We start from the raw sequence: 22,747 nt of genomic DNA on the forward strand, positions 1-22,747 counted from the left end.
TATTGCCAAATGGACATAAACAACTCCATACTCTTTAATCACAAGAAGAAACAAATATCAAGTTGGAGATTGCACCTCCATTATCAAACCAATTACAATAGTATTCCCTCCTCTTATGCAATGAAATCCCCTTGACCTCCAAGCATCTAAGATATCAAATAACCTGCAAATGCAAAGAGAATAAAGAACCATGGAGGCTCACCTCCCAACCTAGGCCTCAAGGAGAGCACCCCCGTGCTAGAGGAAACAAGGCTCAACCAGGATACACTCACCCATCATCACAATAACAAAAAAACAACATGAATATCTCAGTTTAACATCACATTTACAATCCCCAACCAAGGCTTGCACAATAATTCACATATGGAATCATAACATATGGTGAAGGTGGGCTCTCAATTAGGAGACTTGCCATATCATATAAAATCTGTAACAACAATTTTCATGCCCTTTTAGGGCTTTCATAAATCAATAATTTCCATGCCTTTTGAGCTTTCACAAAACAATAGTTGCATGCCCTTTCGGGGCTAATCACAAGCATTTTCCCATCATACTACCCAACTACAGCCACCTTGAATACCATACTTCATAAACCTCCTTCCCACCCCTTTTTTTTTTCCTTCTCACCACAAAGAAATCCATGAACAAATTTTGCATACAATGGAGCCCATACTCCAATGTTCTCAACTACATTTCAAGCCCAACATACCCCTTCACCCAAGGCTTGCTCTTCCCTCCCAAGGGTGAGGGAAGCCTTCACACCCATGAACAATTTCAACACTCAAACAACATAAGAAAATCCAAGAAGAAACCACAAGAAAATTCATGAAACAACATACACCTTCACAACACAACACAACACAAAAACTCCAATAAAAACACATGATTCCATACTACACTCATAGATCCCACGAGAAGCATTCTTACAATATCTAACTTCAACTTCATGAAATGAAGAACCATGGCATGAAGCACTTACCTCCATCAAACTATGGCTTTGAAATGGTGATCCAAATCTCTTTCTATTTTCCTTGGCTTCTAAACTTCTTCTCCATAACCATATGTGTCTCTACAATTAGAGAGTGGGTAAGCAACTAGCAAGGTTAGCACAAGCTCCCTATAAAGACCTTCACTTTTCCTCATCACCTGCCCATCTTACTTTCTTTTATCTCCCACCAATAAGAACTTAACCAAGTGGTGTAATGAGGTAAGAATTCATGTTAAAATATGATTTTCGAATTGGCTTGGAAATGACTATTTTTGAGGGTCTCCTAGGTCCCCTAGACCCACTTATAAGTATATTTAAACCCCCAACCCACACTATTACCATGTGGATAACTTATTTTCACAAAATTAACACTTGGGAATCACTTTAGGCTCTCTAAGGTTCCTATCAACTTATAACTTGAATTTCCATCACGAAGGTGACTCTTCCCAACACTCTCCAAGGTGGGTTAATTGATTTCATAATGAGGATTAGGCTTAGGTTAAGTGGCTTCATGCCAAAGAATCCTATTGGACATGTCATTTACACATAAACATTACAAGTGTGAAATGACACACACACACACACATACACATTAAAACACTTCACACGTCACGATTACATGTCTTTAATTAATCATACTTCCCAATTATAACACTCATGTGCAATCACATTATGAAAGAAACACAATACAACAAGGTTTTGAATCTTCCAAAGATTCACCTTGTTCACATAAGATTGAACCTTGTTTCCCCCATTTATCTCCATGGTTCAACTTTCTTGCACACTCAACTTAAACATTAGTAGCCTAATAAAATAATATACAAAGACATACAGATAAATGCAAAATAAATCCAATGTCACGTAATACACATTAACATATACATTTAACTTCATCTAATCACTTCCGTTCTAACTACTATAAAAAGAAGCATTGCACTGTCATATCCATTTAACTCTCATCTAAATACACATATAATCAACTTCCATTTGATTCATATTCAAAACATTGCAATATCAACATATGGGTATTAGGATAATGAATTATTGTTCTAAGTACTATCACCATTCTTATAATTGTTAAACAATCAAAACATATGAAATGGATTGCAATACACGTCTTAAGTGAAAATCACTAATATGCAAAATTATTAACTAGTATTTTTCAATCAATTTAAACATACTAACATTCCTAGCAATATCCCTTTATCACATTATAAGGGGTTTGTGAGTAAGTTTCTAGGGTTAATTCCTCAATCTATTAGCATGTTTTCAAAATTGTGTCATTGTGCTTTAAACACAAGTTTCAATGTAATCATATGTCTTATTACCTCTTTAACCTACATTCATTGTTATCCCCTAGAAGAGAAAATTTTAATTCATCCTCCCCAATTTGGCTAGGGAGTTGTTCTATAAATCTTTGATCAAGTCCTTAGATTGAACCTAGAGAGTTTCATTTTTAGGTGATCTTAGTTATTCCTTCTAAAGTCATTTAATGGTTATTACCCTTATCATTACTAAAGTCTGCTTAGGCTCTAATAGGATCTCATAAATAATTTTTAGTAACAAAAATTTTCGTCATACTCTAATTAGCTCCTAATCACATTCATTTTATGAAATCTAAACTAGGGTACTTGTGTCAGTCTTACATTACACACTTAAAATTCACAACTTGACCTCTTGTTTATACCATTTAGATTATCAAGTCAATTCATTATCATGTTACATTTACCAATAAACCATACATAAATTGGCTATAAATATTACTTTAAACAAATAAATGTTATTTCAAAAAATAATGAAATCCTTCACTAGCCGACCCTGCTCGATAAATACTGCTTCCAAAAATAATTTCTTGAGTTAATTGTCTTGACTTAGTTAATATTGCAACATGTGCAAAATCCTTTGGCTACTAAGTTGACTCAATAAGAACTAAATTCATTCTTTTTCCATGAGAGCTCGGTAAGAACTACTTCTGCCATAATTCTCTTTGATGACCCAATGAGCTCAGTAATAACTAAATTTCCTTGATTAACCTTGAAAGCTTGGTAACAACTATCTACTCGGTAGACACTGCAAATTTTCTTTACTAACCTTCTGAGCTCGGTAGACTCTGTCTTTTAACTTTTTGACCATTTGAGCTCGGTAGAATTTGTTCTTTGCCTTGCTAACCATCTAAGCTCAGTAGACTCTGTTCTTTGCCTTGCTAACCATCTGAGCTTAGTAGACTTTGTCTGATGACTGATATGACATTTGTGTGATATCAAAGACAACACACAATTGAAAAAATGTATCCAACAATATGCCACCCACATTGACTATTGACAAACCTCCTCTTAAGCATCTAGTAATTGTCTCCTCAACTCAATGATCTCCTAATCACAATCTTCTAGAAGAGTGTCCCACACTATCACCTAGATCTATAGCTCTCCCTCCTATCATTTTATTATCATCACTCTCTCCCTAGCCTCCTAAAAAGCATATTGAGTTTGTGCTCATAAATCTCCCATAGGTGGAGCTTGTGTGGACTAATCCATCATCTCCTCATCTTTCCCACCCTCATGTTTCTTCTCTCCTAGAACTTACTATTTTGGAGGCTCCTCCACCTTCTATCTCTGGGAATCTCCACAAACTGCACCCAAGGTGCCCATCTCTACCCTAGTTTTCTATTGCGTTGACCCACCACTACTCCTCCTAGCCCCTAGATCCACCCTATATTGCAAGCATGAATGTTGATGATATTCCTATGGGGGAGTATTGTAGATATGTTACTATGATGATATGTTACATTTATGACTAAGTTTTCCATTGATGTCAACATAGCAATTTTTTGTGGTATTTGATCAAAGAATAGCAGAAAGATCAATTTGGTACGGATAGCTAGTTGAGTAATCTAACTATTTAAGGTTATGGGAGATACATCTAAGTATCTTGTATATGTAATTAATGTCAAAAGAAGAAATGATAGGTCTAGAAGAAGTTATGCAAGTTTTGGCGATGTTTGTTTTGAGATGGAGTTTACAAAGGCATTTTCTGGTAAACTTGTTATATCCCTTAGTAGAGTTGATATTCTAAGGATCAAGGTTGAGGATGTGAAGAATACACATTTATGATGACATAGCTAAGCTCGCTCATCATAATATTGTGTATACATAAAGTTATTCAATTTGCAAGGCAGAAGATTTATGTTATTGCTAAATGTAACATGTACTTATTATGGTCCTATAATAATTAATTAAGAAGGTCTAACACTCGACTAAGGGAATTTTTTCCAAGATTCAATATAAAGAAAGGAAATTTTCCTTTATCATGGTATGTTCTTCTAATTGATGAGAAGTAGTAGCAAGAGTGAAATACAAAATTGAGTAAAGCAGTATGAAAGTGAAAGAAACTTCATTGACAAGATTTTGTTGAGTGATCCAAGGTTAGTGACTTGGTCTAGAAGGTCTAATAGTGATTAGTTCATTTGATAGAATAAAGAAAAGAAAAACATAATAGTAAATTACATTATTGAGCAGTGAGCTCTTCTTGTAGTTGAAATTGCATGTTTGGGTAGTGGGCTCATCTTGCATACATTGTGCTACAACTCCTAATAGGGTTGGAATCTCCTAACAAGGATTCAAAGTCTCCTAATAGGGAATCTATGTACTAAATATTGTAATAGAGTCCTAATAGGGTCCATTCTCTAACAAGGACTATTTATATTAGTGCATCATCTTATGGGCATCATTCCCATCAAGGTTTTCCCTCTAATCAAGGGTTTTCTTAGTCAACATATCTAGTGTAATTATCTACGTGCATTTTATTATGGTTGATGTTTACTTTGGTTGAATGGTTATGTTTCTTTAAAGAAGATAATTTTTTTAATTATCAAATAATTGATTCACACCCCCCCCCCCCCAATTATCTTGGTGGACTCTAGTTTCTAACAGTTAGTATCAAAGCATCAAGTCCTTGAAGATAAAGTTTAATAACTTTGCAAAATCCATGGTGAACACATTTAGGAAAGAGAGTCCAAAGTTTGATGGAATAAATTATGATAGCTAGAAAGAAAAGATGAAGACACATTTGTTGTGTATGGGTCCAGGATATTGGATCTTGACAAAATTAGAGAAGACAATCATTTCTGAAAAGGATTTGGAAATTTGTACCCAGGCAAAAAGAGATTTTTTTATGTTCAACATGAGAGCTAAAAAAGCACTATTGACTACACTTCCTAAAATTGAGTACAATCAAGTAAAATAACTTACTACTTCACATTTGATTTGCAAAGCTTTGGAAAATAGTTTTCAAGAAGATGCACATTCTAAGAAGTTGAGACTACAAAGCTGGATTTGTGCATTTCAAGATGCTAAAATGATGGAATATGAATATGTAAGAACATATATAAGTAGGATATCAGAAATTATTGTAGGTATTAAAGGTCAAGGAGGAACCAAAGAAGATGATGAGGTTATATGGAAGATATTGAAGACTCTAACACCATCATTTAAGTCAATAGTTTAGATGATATAGTTGTTGATATCTTGTACCAAATATTTCTCAAAGAAGTCATTGCTTGGAAGATTTGAAGTAGCTAGGACTGAGCTCAGATAGTTTGGAGAATTAGCCAAAATAGAAATAGCTTTTAGTGCCTTGAATATATGACCTAGTCTATCAAGGATCACAAGTACTAGAGGAGATTTTTCTAGCAACAGTAGATCTGAGGAGGACAAAAAGATTGAAGAAGGAGTAGCCATTCTGATAAAAAGAGAAAAAGGAGGTAAGAAAATCTTTAATTGTTGGACTTTTGATGAATATGGTCATTATGCATCTAAGTGTCCTAAAAAAGGGAAAAGGTATAAAGGAAATTACAAGCCTAGAAAGGATACAGAGTGTTTCTATGCAACTGAAGATAATGATTCTGATGAACAAGCATTAAGTGCTAGTGATGATGAAATTTGATTTGTGGAAATTAAAGAAGAAAGTCCAAAAAGGTAACTTTAGTGTCACAGGTTTAGAAGAAATCTAATTGATAATTGATAGTGGTTGTTCACATCATATGACTAGTGACATGACCAAGTTTTTTAACTTCAAAAGTCAGGATGGAGGAATTGTCAAAGTTGGAAACAATGCAACATGCCAAGTTAAAAATATTGGATCTATAACTCTTGATGGTAAAACTAACACTAAGGATGTATACTTTTTTGATGGTTTAAAGAACAATCTTTTGAGTGTTTTACAATTAGTAGACAAAGGTTATTAGTTGTAGTTCACAAAAAAGGCATGCATGATCAAAGACAAAGATGGAAAGGTAGTTGGAACAGGAACTAGATTTAGAGGTAATGTATTTCAGTTGAATCCTACTAAAATGGCATGTTTAGTTGCAAAGGTAGATGACAGTTGGTTATAGCATAAAAAATTTTGTCATATAATCTTTGATAGTATTGTGAAGACTAGTAGAATGTTTGCAGTTAGAGATTTTTCAACCATGCTAAAGACTACTAACATAGTTTGTAAGGAGTGTGTTTTGGCTAAACATAACAAAACTTCTTTTCCCAATAGGAAGTTTACCACTATAGAGAAGTTAGAGATTGTACAAAAAAATCTTAGTGGTCCTACAAAGACTAAAGGATTCTATGGGGAAAGGTATTTTATGATTCTAATTGATGAATTTTCTAGAATGATGAGGGTTGCATTTCTTAAAGAGAAATATGAGGCATTTGATAAGTTCAAGATTTTCAAGAACAGGGTTAAGAATGAATTTGTTATGAATATTAAATGTTTAAGATCAAATAGAGGAGGATAATTTACTACAAATGATCTTAACATGTTTTGTGAAGAAAATGGAATTAAAAGATAGTTATCAACTCTGGGAACCCCTGAACAAAATGGCCTTGCAGAGAGAAGGAACAAGTCAATTAAAAAAGCTACAAGAGCTATATTAGCATAAAATGATGTATCCAAAATATTTTAGAGAGAAGCAATGAATGTAGTAGGCTACACTATGAATAGAGTGAAAGTTAAGAAAGACACAAGACCCCTTATGAACTATGGTTTGGTCACTCGCCTACAGTTAAGTATTTTAGAATTTTTGGAAGTAAATGTTATATCAAAAGAGATGATGATATTGGTAAGTTTTATGTTAGAAGTGATGAAGGTATATTTCTTGGTTATTCATTATAAAGTAAGGCTTATAGATGTTATAATTAGAGAACTAAGACTATTATGGAAAGTGCAAATATGAGAATTGATGAGAAATTTAGAATACAAGATAGAATAGTTGATTACAATTTAGATGATGATGTTGTTACTAAGTCAAGGAATGATGAGGTAATTTTTGACACTAATAATGATTTTCATAATGAAGGAGAGCCAAGGCAAGAAAAAATCTTAGAACCTTCAGTAGAGCCAACAGTTAAGATAGTAACTCCTACTTCAAGAAAAATTATTCGAGCAGATCATCAAATGAAAAGACAAAGGTGTGATGACAAGAAGCAGAGTAAATGAAGAACTATGCTTGATATCTCAAGTTGAGCCCAAGAATGTAGATGAAGCATGTAAAGATGATTATTGGAAACAATATATGAAAGAGGAATTGGATCAGATAGTAAAGAATGAGACATGAAAATTGGTTCCCATACTAGCAGACAAGAATGTGATAGGAACTAAATGGGTTTTCAGAAACAAAATGAATGAACAAGGTGAAGTTGTAAGAAAAAAAGCAAGATTGGTATGCAAAGGTCACTCATAGTAAGAATGGATAGATTATGAGGAGACTTATGCTCCAGTTACTAGAATTGAAGCAGTAAGATTATTCTTAGCCTATGTAGCACAAAATAAATTCAAAGTATATCAGATGGATGTCAAGTCAACACTTTTAAATGGAGAACTTGAAGAAGAAGTATACATTGAGCAACCTAAAGGATGTCCTTTGACAGATGACAAGGACATAGTATTTAGACTAAGGAAACCATTGTATAGATTGAAGCAAGCACCCAAAATCTAGCATGCAAGGTTGGAAAAACATTTGACAAAACCTAGATATAGTAAAGGTATGGTAGATAGTAATCTATATTGGAAAGAAATTGATGATGGTTTGATGATTTTGGTAATATTTGTTGATGACATCATATTTGGAGGAAATGATGAAGAAAGTGAGAAGTTTGCTAAGGAGATGAAGAAAGAATTTGAAATGAGTATGATAGGAGAGATGAAATAATTCCTAGGATTGTAGATTGTACAGAATAAAGAAGGAATCTTTATTCCTCAAACTAAGTATTTAAAGGATTTACCTTGAAGGTTTGCTTTGGAAACATGAAAACTTGTTGGAACACCTATAGTAGCTAGACACAAGTTATCTACAAAGGTTGAGACACCTACTATTTAGTAGAAAAAGTATAGATCTATGACTGGAGGATTGCAATATCTAACTCACACAAGTTTGGTTATAGAAAATGCAATTGAAATTGTTGCAAGATTCCAAGCTAATCCAAAAGAAGCACATTTTGTAGTAGTTAGAAGGATATTTAGATATCTAAAAGGAACAACTAAGTTTGGGTTCTGGTATGAGAGATCTAATGATTTCACTCTAAGTGTTTATATCGATGTTGATTGGGCTATAGTATAGATGATAGAAAAAGGACTAGTGGTGGAGCCTTCTTTCTTGGAGGAACATTGGTTTCTTGGTTAAGCATGAAGCAAGATTGTACATCACAAAGTACAATAGAAGCAAAGTATGTTGTAGTAGAAAATAATTGCAATCAAGTCATTTAGATGAAGTAGATGCTAAAGGATGGAAATCAATGAACCTGTTTTCATACATTGTGACAACACAGGCATGGTAAATATGCCTAAGAATATCTTGTTGCATTAAAAGACCAAGAACATTTCTATTAAGTATCATATGTTGAGAGGAAAGTTGTAGAAAAGGAAATTAGATTAGAGTATGTGAGCACTAAAGAGAAAATTACAAATATATTCACTAAGTCTCTTCTCAAAGAGAATTTTGAGTATTTGTGAGTTATGCTTGTTGTTATGCCCCTTCCTACATGTAACACCCTGCCAAGGGATCCAAAAGAAATAACCTAAAGTTTTACTAAGTTTGCCAACATTTTTTTTACATACACATCAAACACGTAGTAGCGAAAGTAATAACATAGAATCAACTAAAAGCATACAAAATAGGTTACATTCCTTAAGCATCCCATGATGTTGAATCACATTTAAATCTAATTAATACTAAGTCCTTCAAATACCACATCCATATGAAAGAATAATTATAAAATCCAAAGTCTATAATAAACATTTGTTCTGAATGACTTTTGGCAAATGAAATTTGGAATGCTCAATAATCCACTATACATGTCATAGGGTATGTAAGGCTAAAAGAAAATACATATGTAGAAATAGAAATACATCGTCCTCCTCAGATCCATGATACAAGTACAATAAAATAAATGAAACCATCCACCATACATGATACATCCATCCATCATAAAAGATATAACATCCATCATGAAATATAACCATCCATCATAATGATACATAGAAAGAATGAAAGTAAATGTAGACAAGGAAGCTCCAGTGATGGTGACTACAGATGAATCTCAATGGTAAGAGTGAAAAAGCACTACCACCTGACTGAGTGGAACCTAAATGGCCCACTCCCACCATGCTAAGGAGATAGTCTCAAGTCCCAAATAGGATATCAAACCACGTATCAAAGGTACACTCTAAGTCCAAGAACCCTAAAAGAAATCTAACTCAAAGGGTTCTAAGATAGATCAACATCTAATTCCTAGATGCACACAGGACACGTAAGAAACCTACTATGTAAGTGGGCAAGTTTCATCGCATGAATCTAGAGTTACCATGGTAGTCCCTTAGGACACCAGGATCCCTAGTGATCCTTATGCGGCCACTAGTATCCTATACTAACAAGGCATACTACAAAATGCAAGGTCGCAACCAAGTGTTCTCTTTACTCCCATCCTAGTCTACCCTAGGCTCATAAAAGCACAAATCAATAATCATATAAAAATCACCTCAGCCCTATACAAGTGACTGGAAAGCATCAATAGATAATCCACAATAATCACAATAGTTCTCTATGAGCAACTGGAAAGCATCCCAAAATAAATCACAATACCCATTGGTTCTCAACGAGTAACAGGAAAGTATCCCAATAATACTAATCAACAACTCAAAATGGTTAGGTCAAACATGTCACAAAATGATGTCACCAAGATCAAAGCAAACAAACACCTCAGTCCTATCAGAGCGACTGGAAAGGAATTCAAATATAACTGATTCAGGACTCATAAATGGTTAAGTCAAGTAAGTTTTACATAGTGTCACACAACAACACTAGAAAGCAATAACAATCATTAAATACAAATATATCATAGAGCATACTAAACACATTACTATGGTTGGGTTTAGAAAGATCGAGATCAAAATATCAACATGACATCACAAACACAAAACCCCCAAGCCTCTAGTAACATCCTAAGACTGCCCAAAGCAAAGTCAAACCCCAAACCCCAAAAACATAGAAAACATAATAGTCTCACAGTTCGGTTTGATTTGAAAATATATTGTTAATTCAAATGTAAGGGTTGTAGTTTTTGTTCAGTGTATATTTTAAGTAAAAAGATTCATCATTTACCCCAATAATTAGATCCATCTTGATATTCAAATAACAAGCACAATTACCCCTATTCAACTTTTAAGTAAATTTCCTCCAAAAAAACCTGAGGGTAGTCGTTAATTAAATTATTAAAATAATAATCATTGATGTTCCAATAATACCACTTTATTAAAAATCAATTTTATTAATAATAATAAGGTAACACTATATCTTCTTTAAGCAATATTAATCATTAATTAAATTCAATTAAACTAATTTTTAATTTAATTAATTAATAATTATATAAGACTACTATATTACCATTATTAATAATCTATTAAAATTAATAGATTATTAATAAATAAAAATTCATTATTAAAGTTAATAATTATGATTAAACAGTCTTATATTAAAACTAATTAAATAATTAAATATTATTATATTATTATATCATTAATAAACTTATTAATAAATAATAATTTAATTAAATATATTTTATTTTTTAATAAAATTAAATTATATTAAAAAATATATACAAAATATTTTTTAAAAAAAGCATATTTTTATGGCTCGTTGGCCCTCATATTAAAAAACAGATATGACCATTATGAAACATGGCAGCCCTATCATAGCAGGTTGCTGCCACAGCAGCAGTACCTACTGCGGCAGCAACAATAGAGGTCATTGATTTTAAGGTAAGGGGGTAGGCAATGGGTAAAAGCCACCCCTCCCCAATTATTATTTTTTACATTTTTAAAAAAAATTATTTTGTTATAAAAGAAAATAATGGAACCCCCCTCCCAATAAAAATTTTAAATTGTATTTTTTTAATAAAAATTCCAGCACTACTCTAATAGGAAAATTACGGCCAACCAATCAAATTTTCTAATTTAAATTTTTGATTTCAATATATATCACCTTTCCCTATTTAATTTTCACTTTTTAAATCTATTAAAGGAAGGATTATATTGATCATTTAAACCTTTACATGTATAGTGGATTTAACAAACGTATTGGAAACTCATAATATGCAACATTCATCCCAAAAATTATACGGAAATCATTCAACAAATATGAAGAAGACAAGAAAGGAAATTGCATAATTAAATAGTGCAAATAATCACAAGCATCTACTTGGACATTGATGCTAATCACTACGCCCAAGAAGATTGAAGAGAAATTCCTCCTCACAGAACCTTCTCTTTTTCAAAAATTCCTTCCTCTTTCAAAATTTTGCTCTCCAAATTTGCATTTCCCAAAAATGAACCCTCCAATTGTGATAAATGGTTCTCTCCTTAAATTGGGGCACTAATTGTGTGTTCACCTGGGAGAACTCTGTGCTCGCCAGCTCATTAATATTTCTTAATCTTTCTTTTATATTTTTTTTATCTTTTGCATGTACGTTTATTAAATTACTAAATAACTTTATTTAATTTTCACTTGACTTTTTTTTAATTGATTTATTAAATTTAATCATATGTGCACTTTATGTAATTAAAATATCTTTATTAAATTCACTTGTTTTCTCTTTTTAATCAATTTCTTATATTTTCATCTCATGCATACATTATGCGATCTAAAAAAAAATTCATACTTTAATATCTTTTCCCCCTTTCAATTTATTTTTGAATGTTTAATTTGATAAAATATTTATTAACTTAAATAATAATATTATTTAGCATTTATTTAAAAATGAACTCTAAATATATTATTATTAAATTAAATAAATAGTATCACATTCTAAATGTATTTTTATAACTTTTATCTTCAAATTTAATTCTTTTTATTTAATTAATTTTCTAATTAATTAAATATAACTAAATATTAAAATATCATAATAATTTTCTATTAAATTAAATTATTATTTTAATCTTTTAATTAGACTAACTTAATAGAAAATTTACCAAAGACTCATAAAGTAAAATACGAAAACCCATCATAGCAAAACACATACAAAATCAAACTAAAGGGTTATGATCATGGATTAACGTCATTTGATGCATTCAAAGGGTACTCAACTTGGATACTTGTCCTAACTTTCAATTAGGACAAATGGCATAAAGGTTTAGGATTTGGACTTAAGAATTTATCTCCCCTCTCTTACCATTGAGATAATGTGACAAGGTATGCTCATCCTGGCAATTCAGGGAAGTCGATACCTGGTACCTATAACCTACATAAAATCCACACATGTACAAATACAATATTCTAAGCTAAATAGGCAATGGTAGAAAGTGGTGCATCGTGTAGATCTCAACTAGCAGGTGACTATGACTCCCTTCCTTAACCACATCAGAAATGCCATACGTAAAGAAAACATATACACACACCATACACATGTAGTATAGAGTAAGTATCCATAAGAAGACACATAATAATCCATCTAACTAATCATCACCAATAACTGAAAACACTATAATAATCATCATGCATACATGAAATATAGAGTACCAATTAATCTCATCATAAATCAACTAAATCTAAAACAATATCTGATGATCTGAAAGTAATGCTACTAAACCTCAAGCATAAAATTCACCTAAAAGAGTTTGGCAATGATAACAGAAATGTAAACTAGGGCAAGCACTACATTCACCCTCTCAGACTTAGGCTTACTTCTGGAAGCCTACAAGAATGGTAATACTAAAGACCTCACTACACAGGTCCCATTGAACCCTTTCCCCCTGTATTGGATATGACTCTACTGAGAACACTATAACAATAATATTTGAGATAACAAGGTACTACGGTACCCATAAAACATACTACTTTTAGTCACTTAGAGCAATATGATTCTGGTTTAATAGTAAATCAAAAATCACATTGATCCAACATTCATTCTTTTAACAAATATTGAAATAGATCCCCTAAACACTCTAAACAAGAATAACATAATGCTCACAAAGAAAATCAAAGGCATACCACCTTAAAGCATAGATTAAAGATACATGTTTTGAAAATAGGATAAGTTTCATTTTTTAGTTTTTCCTATTTTTAGGTTTATGTATAACTTTTAATTTTGAAATTTTAAGCATTGAAGTATGAAAAATATACAACTAAAATTTTAAGCTTAAGTTTTAGTTCAAGTTTCAATTTGATATAGATACATATAATAGTTTAAAGTTTTCATTTTTATTCAACTAGTTAACCACTAGTGGCATTCCAATATACCCAGAGCTTCCAATGTAGAAACTCGGGCTCTAATACCAGATGTAATGTCCTGCCAAGGGATCCAAAAAAAATAACTTAAAGTTTTACTAAGTTTACCAACATTTTTTTTGAACAAGAAAAATAGCATACACATCAAACACATAGTAGCAAAAGCAATAACATAGAATCAACTAAGAGCATACATAACAGGTTATATTCCTTAAGGATCCCATGACGTTGAATCACATTTAAATTAAATTAATATTAAGTCCATCAAATACCACATCCATATGAAAGAGTAATTATAAAGCCCAATGTCCTTAATATACATTTTTTCTGAATGCCTTTTGGCAAATGAAATTCAGAATGCTCAATCATCCATTGTACATGTCATAGGGTATGTAAGACTAAAAGAATATACATATGTAGAAATAGAAATACATCATCCACCTCAGATCTATGATACAAGTAAAATAAAATAAATGAAACCATCCACCATTTATGATACATCCATCCATCATAAAATATATAATATCCATCATAAAATATAACCATCCATCATAATAATACATAGAAATAATGAAAGTAAATGCAAACAAGGAAGCTCCAGCGATGGTAACTACAAATAGATCTCAATGGTAGGAGTGAAAAAGAACTACCACCTGATAGTTTGGAACCTAAATGGATCACTCCCACCAAGTCCCAAATAGGATATCAAACCACATATCAAAATTACACTCTGTCTAGGAGACCCTAAAAGCAATCTAACTCAAAGGGTTCTAAGATAGATCGACATCTAATTCCTAGAGGCACACAAGACACATAGGAAACCTACTATATAAGTGGGCAAGTGTCATCACACAAATCTAGAGTTACCTTGGTAGTCCCTTAGGACCCCAAGGTCCCTAGTGATCCCTATGCAATTGCTGGTATCCTCTTGTACTAACAAGGCATACTACAGAATGCAAGGTCGCAACCAAGCATTCTCTCTACTCCCATCCTAGTCTGCACTAGCACTCAAGGCATGGGCGAGAACATACAAAGACTCTTATTAGGCACATTTTAATCCCCATTTAATGTAATGTTTTCACTTATTAAACAACTTACAATGGGTTACCCTAGCAACCACTTAGGGCCCCGGCCCCCATTGCAAGCCACTTCTTGACACTACACATAGATAACCTACCTTAAGCTCATAAAAGCACAAATCAATAATCATATAAAAATCACTTGAGCCCTATACAAGCAATTGGAAAGCATCAAAAGATAATCCACAATAATCACATCAGTTCTCTACGAGCAACTGGAAAACATCCCAAGATAAAAAAAACAATACCCATTGGTTCTCAGGAAGCAACCAGAAAGTATCCCAATAGTATTGATCAACGACTCAAAATGGTTAGGCCAAACATGTCACAACATGATGTCACCAAGATCAAAGCAAACAAACACCTTAGCCCTATTAGAGGGATTGGAAAGCAATTCAAATATAACTGATCGAGGACTCATAAATGGTTAAGTCAAGTAAGTCATACATTCACCTCAGTGTCACACAACAACACTAGAAAGTAATAATAATCATTAAATACAAACATATCATAGAGCATACTAAACACATTTCCATGGCTGGGTTTAGAAAGATCGAGATCAAAATACTAGCATGACATCACAAACACAGAACCCCCAAGCCTTTGGTAACATCCTAAGACTGGTCAAAGCTAAGTCAAACCTTGAACCCCATAACATAGACAACACATAGAAAACATAATAGTCTCATAGTTCGGTTTGATTTGAAAATATATTGTTAATTCAAATATAAGGGTTTTAGTTTTCGTTTAGTGTATATTTTAAGTAAAAAGATTCATCGTTTACCCCAATAATTAAACCCATCCTAGTTTTCAAATAACAAGCACCATTACCCCTGTTTGACTTTTAAGTAAATTTCCTCCAAAATAACCTAAGGCTAGTCATTAATTAAATTACTATAATAATAATCATTGATGTTTCAATAATACCACTTTATACAAATCAATTTTATTAATAATAATAATAATAAGATAACACTATATCTTCTTTAAGCAATTTAATCATTAATTAAATTCAATTAAACTAATTTTTAATTAAATTAATTAATAATTATTCAAGACTACTATATTACCATTCATTAATAATCTATTAAAATTATTAATTATTAATAAATAAATATTCATTATTAAAGCTAATAATTACAATTAAACAATCTTATATAAAAACTTATTAAATAATTAAATATTAATATATTATTATATCATTAATAAACTTATTAATAAATAATAATTAAATTAAATTTTTTTTAATAAAATTATATTATATTGAAAAATTATACAAAATATTAAAAAACAAGCATATTTTTATGGCCCGTCGACCCTCATATTAAAAAATGGCCATAGCCATTGTGAAACATGGTAGCCCTATCGTAGCAAGTTGCTACCGCAACAACAGTATAATGTATTATGGCTGCTATAGCAGTACCTGCTACAACAGTGGCAATAAAGGTCACCAGTTATAAGGTAAGGGGGTAGGGGGTGGGTAAAACCCGCCCCTCCCCAATTATTATTTTTTACATTTTTAAAAAATTTATTTAAAATAAAATAATGGAACCCCCCTCCCAATAAAAATTTTTAATTATATTTTTTTAAATAAAAATTCTAGCACTACTCTAATAGGGAAATTACGGTCAATCGATCAAATTTTCTAATTTAAATTTTTTATTTCAATACATATCACCTTTCCCTATTTAATTTTCACTTTTTAAATCTATTGAAGGAAGGATTATATTGATCATTTAAACCTTTCCATGTATAGGGGATTTAACAAACATACTGGAAACTCATAATATGCAACTTTTGTCACAAAAATTATATTGAAATCATTCAACAAACGCAAAGAAGATAGGAAAGGAAATTGCATAATTAAATAGTGTGAATAATCACAAGTGTCTACCTAGACCCTAATGCTAATCACTACACCCAAGAAGATTGAAGAGAAATTGCTCCTCACAGAACCTTCTCTTTTCCAAAAATTCTTTCCTCTTCCAAAATTTCACTCTCCAAATTCATGTTTCCCAAAAATGAACCCTCCAATTATGATAAATGGTTCTCTCCTTAAATTGGGGCACTAATTGTGCATTCACCTGAGAGAACTCTGTGCTCACCAGACTTCAACTCCTCATTAACATTTCTTAATCCTTCTTTTATCTTCTCTTTATCTTTTCCATGCACGTTTATTAAATTATTAAATAACTTTATTTAATTTTCACTTGACTTCTTTTAAATTGATTTATTAAATTTAATCAAATGTGCACTTTATGCAATTAAAATATCTTTATTAAATTCACTTGTTTTATCTTTTTAATTAATTTCTTATATTTTCATCTCATGCATACATCATGTGATCTAAAAACTTTTTCATACTTTAATATCTTTTCCCACTTTTAATTTATTTTTGAACGTTTAATTTGATAAAATATTTATTAACTTAAATAATAATATTATTGAGTATTTATTTAAAAATGAACTCTAAATATATTATTATTAAATTAAATTAATATTATCACATTCTAAATTTATTCTTATAACTTTTATCTTCAAATTTAATTCTTTTTATTTAATTAATTTCTCAATTAATTTAATATAACTAAATATTAAAATATCATAATAATTTTCCATTAAATTAAATCATTAATTTAATCTTTTAATTATTGTAGATCCCAACTAGTAGGTGACTACGACTCCCTTCCTTAACCACATCAAAAATGTCATACATAAAGAAAACATACACGCACACCATACACATGTAGTATGGGGTAAGTATTCATAAGAAGATGCATAATAATCCATCTAACTAATCATCATCAATAACTAAAAACATTGTAATAATCATCATGATTACATGAAATATAGATTACCAAGTAATCTCATCATAAATCAACTAAATCTGAAACAATATTTGATAATCTGAAAGTAATGCTACTAAACCTCAAGCATAAAATTGGCCTAAAAGAGTTTGGAAATGATAATAGAAATGCAAGCTAGGGTAGGCACTACACTACATCAGAGTAAAAGATACAAGAGTACATCAGTCTAGTATAACAGAGCACCATTGTTGTCTGGATTGAATGTTGATGCTTCCTATATAGGGGAGTATCTCTGATGGATAGAGTCATCTAAGACTCTTGTTAGATGTTGTTTTGAATAGTGTCTTTTGACACTTGAGCTAAGTAAGAATCAGTTGCTGCAAAGTTTGATATGCTAAAGTTGGTTACTAAAACCTTTGATATTGATGTCAATGGGGGAGAAGTTTGGCATAAAAAATAGCATGGTAAAGCAGTATGCATGAAAGTTGGAGAAGTTTGGCATGAGTACAGTATGTTTAGCATAAGCTCAACATGGAATGATAGTTTGATAGAAAGTACATTGAGGTATATCAATAGGGAAGAATGATTGATGAGGAGTATTTGAAGATGAACAATCTTTTGTTGCTATTCTTGCAACTAGATTTTTTCATCTATGTTTCCATCAATGCCAAAGGGGGAGATTTTTGTAAGAATGAATGCTAATAATATTCCTATGGGAGAGTATTGTAGATATGTTAATATGACGATATGTTACATTCATGACTGAGTTTGTCATTGATTTCAACATAGTAGGTTTTTTTAGTATTTGACAAAAGAATAGAAAAAAGATCAAGTTGGTACATATGGCTAGTTGAGTATTCTAACTATTCAAAGTTATGGGAGATACTTCTAAGTATCTGGGATATGTAGTTAACGTTAGAAGAAGAAAAAATAAGTCTAGAAAAAGTTATGTAAGTTTTGGTGATGTTTGTTCTGAGATAGAGTTTATAGAGGCATATTCTGATAAACTTGTTATATCTCTTAGTAGATTTAATATTTTGAGGGTCAAGGTTGAGGACATGAAGAAAACATGTTGATGATGATGTAGTTGAGCTCCCTCATCATAATATTGCATGTATAGAAATTTATTCAAGTTGCAATGTGGAAGATTTATGTTATTGCTAAATGAAACATATTCTTATTATGATCCAATAATAATCAATTGAGGTCTAATAGCTAACTCACAAAAAATTTTTGAGGATCTAGTATAAAGGAAGCACATTTTCATTTATCATGGTATATTTTTATAATTGATGAGAAGAAGCAACAAGAGTAGATTATGAAGTTGAGCAGAGTAGTGTGGAAGTGAAGGTGATGGGAACACAACCCAAGAACAAAATGGACACAACAGAAAAGGGAAATTGTATTAACTAAAAATAATAATCTAGTACATTCAGTACAGAGAAAATAAACTTCAAAACATGCCCTAAGGGCTTACAATAGCATAAATGTGGAGATAATTTCTCCTTTCAGTACCTCCTCTCAAACTCCACTCCGAACTACCTTTTACAATGCCAAAAATCTCCTTAAATAGACCCCAGAGGGTTAAGGACTAGGAGTACATTCTAGAAAGTGCTAGTAGGCATCCACTGACCAAATAGAAGGTTCCAGAAGCTATGTTAGAAGTTGACACAAATCTAGAAGAATCCAAAAATGGTAATCGGACTTCTGGGAGGCATAACTTTTGAACCGTAGCTCCGATTGATGAATCGTTTACAATTTCAGAAAGCTCTCAAAGTTCTCTATAGCCCTATGGACAAGCTTCACTCATCCCTCATTTTTTGGCCCTTTTTGAGGTCATTTAATGCCCCTAACTTGACTTTGAACCATTCTTAAGAGGTCTCCACAACCCAAAAAATTGCAATAACTCTCAAACCGTGGGGCCTTTTGACCTAATTCTTTTTCTGGAATGCTCTAAATTACAATTACATTCATCAAGCCAATTTACACATCCTAGTTCACCAAAATGATGGCTCAATTACATACTCCTATTTTTTTTTGGATTTACACGAACACTAATAGTAGAACTGTGAGAGTTGGAACCTTTATTTGACCCAAATGGATATCCAAAAATGAAAACACATGAAACAGAAACTAATTCTAAGTATATTTTTTTGGGTGACACAGGATTTCTCTTATACCTCTAGATGCTCCTACATCAGACACCTAGGGTAGATTGAAAAGTGACCCTGTCACTTTATGAATGGTAGAGGAAATCCCAAATGGGAAACCTTAGCTGCTGAAATCCAAGTTGAGTCCTTGATCGATCATCCTTTCCATTTGACCAAATACCCTTCATACTACCTATTTTTGGTACTCCTACCCACACGATGATCTAGAATGTCTTCTATCTCCTCCTTCTTAGAAGCAGGAATTGGATATGGCTCTAACACCAGCTCCTCATCTGCACCATCATCATGATACTCTGTTAAATTTGCAATGTTGAAAATGGGAGAAATGTGAATACCATCTGGAAGCTCCACTTCATATGCATTTTCTGAGTTATGTTTCTTCAAAATTTTGTAGGGGCCAAATTTTTTCATTTTCAGCTTGTTGTAAGTACTGGCTGGAAATCTTTCTTTTTGTAAATGCACCATGACTAGATCCCCTACTTGGAATTTCTTATGTCTTCTCCTTTGATCATCCTTAGCTATATACTCTTGATTCATCTTGGTAATGTGTGTTTGAACCTCCTCATGTAGACGCTTGATATGTTCAGCAAATTCCTCAACTTCAGCACTTGTCCTCTCCCCTTGTTCTATCTTCCTCAATTCTGGTGTAGTCCTTGGGCTATTCCCATATACAATTTGGAATGGTGATTTTCTAGTACTCCTATTTATAGAGTTATTGTAAGCAAACTCTACTTTTGGTAGAATCAAATCTCATCCCTTGGGCTTATCCCCAACTAAACATCTCAACAAATTGCCCAGACTTCTATTTACCACTTCTTTTTGGCCGTCAGTCTGCGGGTGATGCGTGGAACTAAATTTTAGGTCTTTTCTCAACTTCTTCCATAATGTCCTCCAAAAATACAACACAAATTTAGTATCTCTATCAAAAACTATACTCCTTGGAAGACCATGTAGTCTTACCACCTCTTTTAAAAACAAGTCTGCAATATGGACAGCATCATGATTTTTGTGGCATGAAATGAAATGTGCCATTTTGGAGAACCTATCAACCACCACGAATACTGAGTCATTACCCCTTTGTGTCCTTGTCAATCCAAGAACAAAATCCATACTTATGTCCTCCCATGGCCTTAACGGAACAAGCAATGGCTGATATAGGCCAGTATTGTGACTAAACCCCTTGGCAACTTGACAAACCTAGCAAATTTGTAAAAACTTCTTCACATCCTATAAAATTTGAGGCCAAAATAATGTCCTCTAAGAATGGAAATGGTCTTATCTCAACCAAAATGTCCTACCATCCCTCCACTATGTTTCTCCTTAATCAAATTTTCCCTCATGAAACTCCTTGGAATGCACAATTGACTACCCTTGAACAACATGCCATCCTGAATCAAATAGTCTAACCACTTGGTTCTATCTACAGCAATAGGTTCTTTACAAGCTTTCCATGCTTCAGCAAAATCAGGATCCTTGGGGTACAATTTCTTGAGTTCATCACACCCAACTACTTCAACCTGCATTACTGTAAGCAACAACTGTCTCCTACTTAGTGCATCTGCAACCCTGTTAGATTTTCCACTTCTATGCTTCAACACAAATGTATAGCTCTACAAGAACTCTACCCACTTCATATGCCTCTGATTCAATTTACCTTGGCTATTTAGGTACTGTAATTCCTGATGATCAGTATACAAAACAAATTCCTTTGGCAATAAATAATGCCTCCATTTCTTTAAGGCCTAAACTATTGCATAGAACTCTTGATCATAAACAGAATACTTCTTCTTTGCATCATTCAATTTTTCACTAAAATATGCAATAGGCTTACCTTATTGGCTTAATACAGCCCCAATAGCACTACCATTGGCATCACAATCCACCTAGAAAACCTTTCTAAAATCTAGAAGTGCCAACACAGTCTATTTTGTCACCTTCTTCTTCAGCAATTCAAAACTTCTCATTGCTGCTGCAGTCCATTTGAACTCTTTTCTATCCCCTCTTATTGTATCAGTTAGAGTTTCACATATGCCATTGAAATTCTTAATAAACTTCCTATAAAAACTAACCAGACAATGAAATGATCTTACCTCAATAGCAGACCTTGGAGTAGGCCATTCCAAGATGGCTTTTACCTTCTCTGGATCCATTTTGAGACCTTCAGGTGATATAACAAACCCCAAATAGACTAACTCCCTTTTTGCAAAGATACACTTCTTCAGATTAATTAATAGTTTCTCTTCCCTTAGCCTTTCAAGGACACTACGAATATGCAATAAATGTTCTTCCAAAGTCTTTCTGAAAATTAAAATATCATCCAAATAAACAATAACAAATTTTCCCAAGAACTTCTTAAGTACCTCATTCATGAGCTGCATGAAGGTGCTTGGGGCGTTTGTCAATCCAAAGGGCATGACTAACCACTCATAAAGACCCTCCTTGGTCTTGAAGGTTGTTTTCCACTCATCTCCTTCTCAAATCCATATCTGGTGATAACCACTATTCAGATCTATCTTTGTGAAGTACTGGGCTCCACTCAAGCAGTCCATAAGATCATCCATCCTTGGCAAAGGAAACCAATACTTGATAGTTATCCTATTTATAGCTCGAGAATCTGTACACATCCTGCACTCTCCATCCTTCTTTGGTGTGAGTACTATAGGTACTACACATGGACTCAGGCTCTCTTGAATCAAGCCCTTCCTCAACAGCTCTTGAACCTATCTATTTAGCTCCTTTGTTTTAGTAGGAGTCATCCTGTGAGTAGCCTTGTTAGGAAAACTAGCTCCTGGAATTAGATCTATCTGATGAATGATTTTCCTTACTAGTGGAAATCCATCTGGAACATTATCAAAGATAATATCTCCAAATTCCCCTAGTAAATTTGAAACTTCAAGTCGTATTTCACTACTACTTTCTTTATCATTCCTAGGAAT

The sequence above is a fragment of the Cupressus sempervirens genome, chromosome 2 (assembly GCF_028749045.1).
Source record: "Cupressus sempervirens isolate cs-2001-9-10 chromosome 2, ASM2874904v1, whole genome shotgun sequence".
NCBI lineage: Eukaryota > Viridiplantae > Streptophyta > Pinopsida > Cupressales > Cupressaceae > Cupressus > Cupressus sempervirens.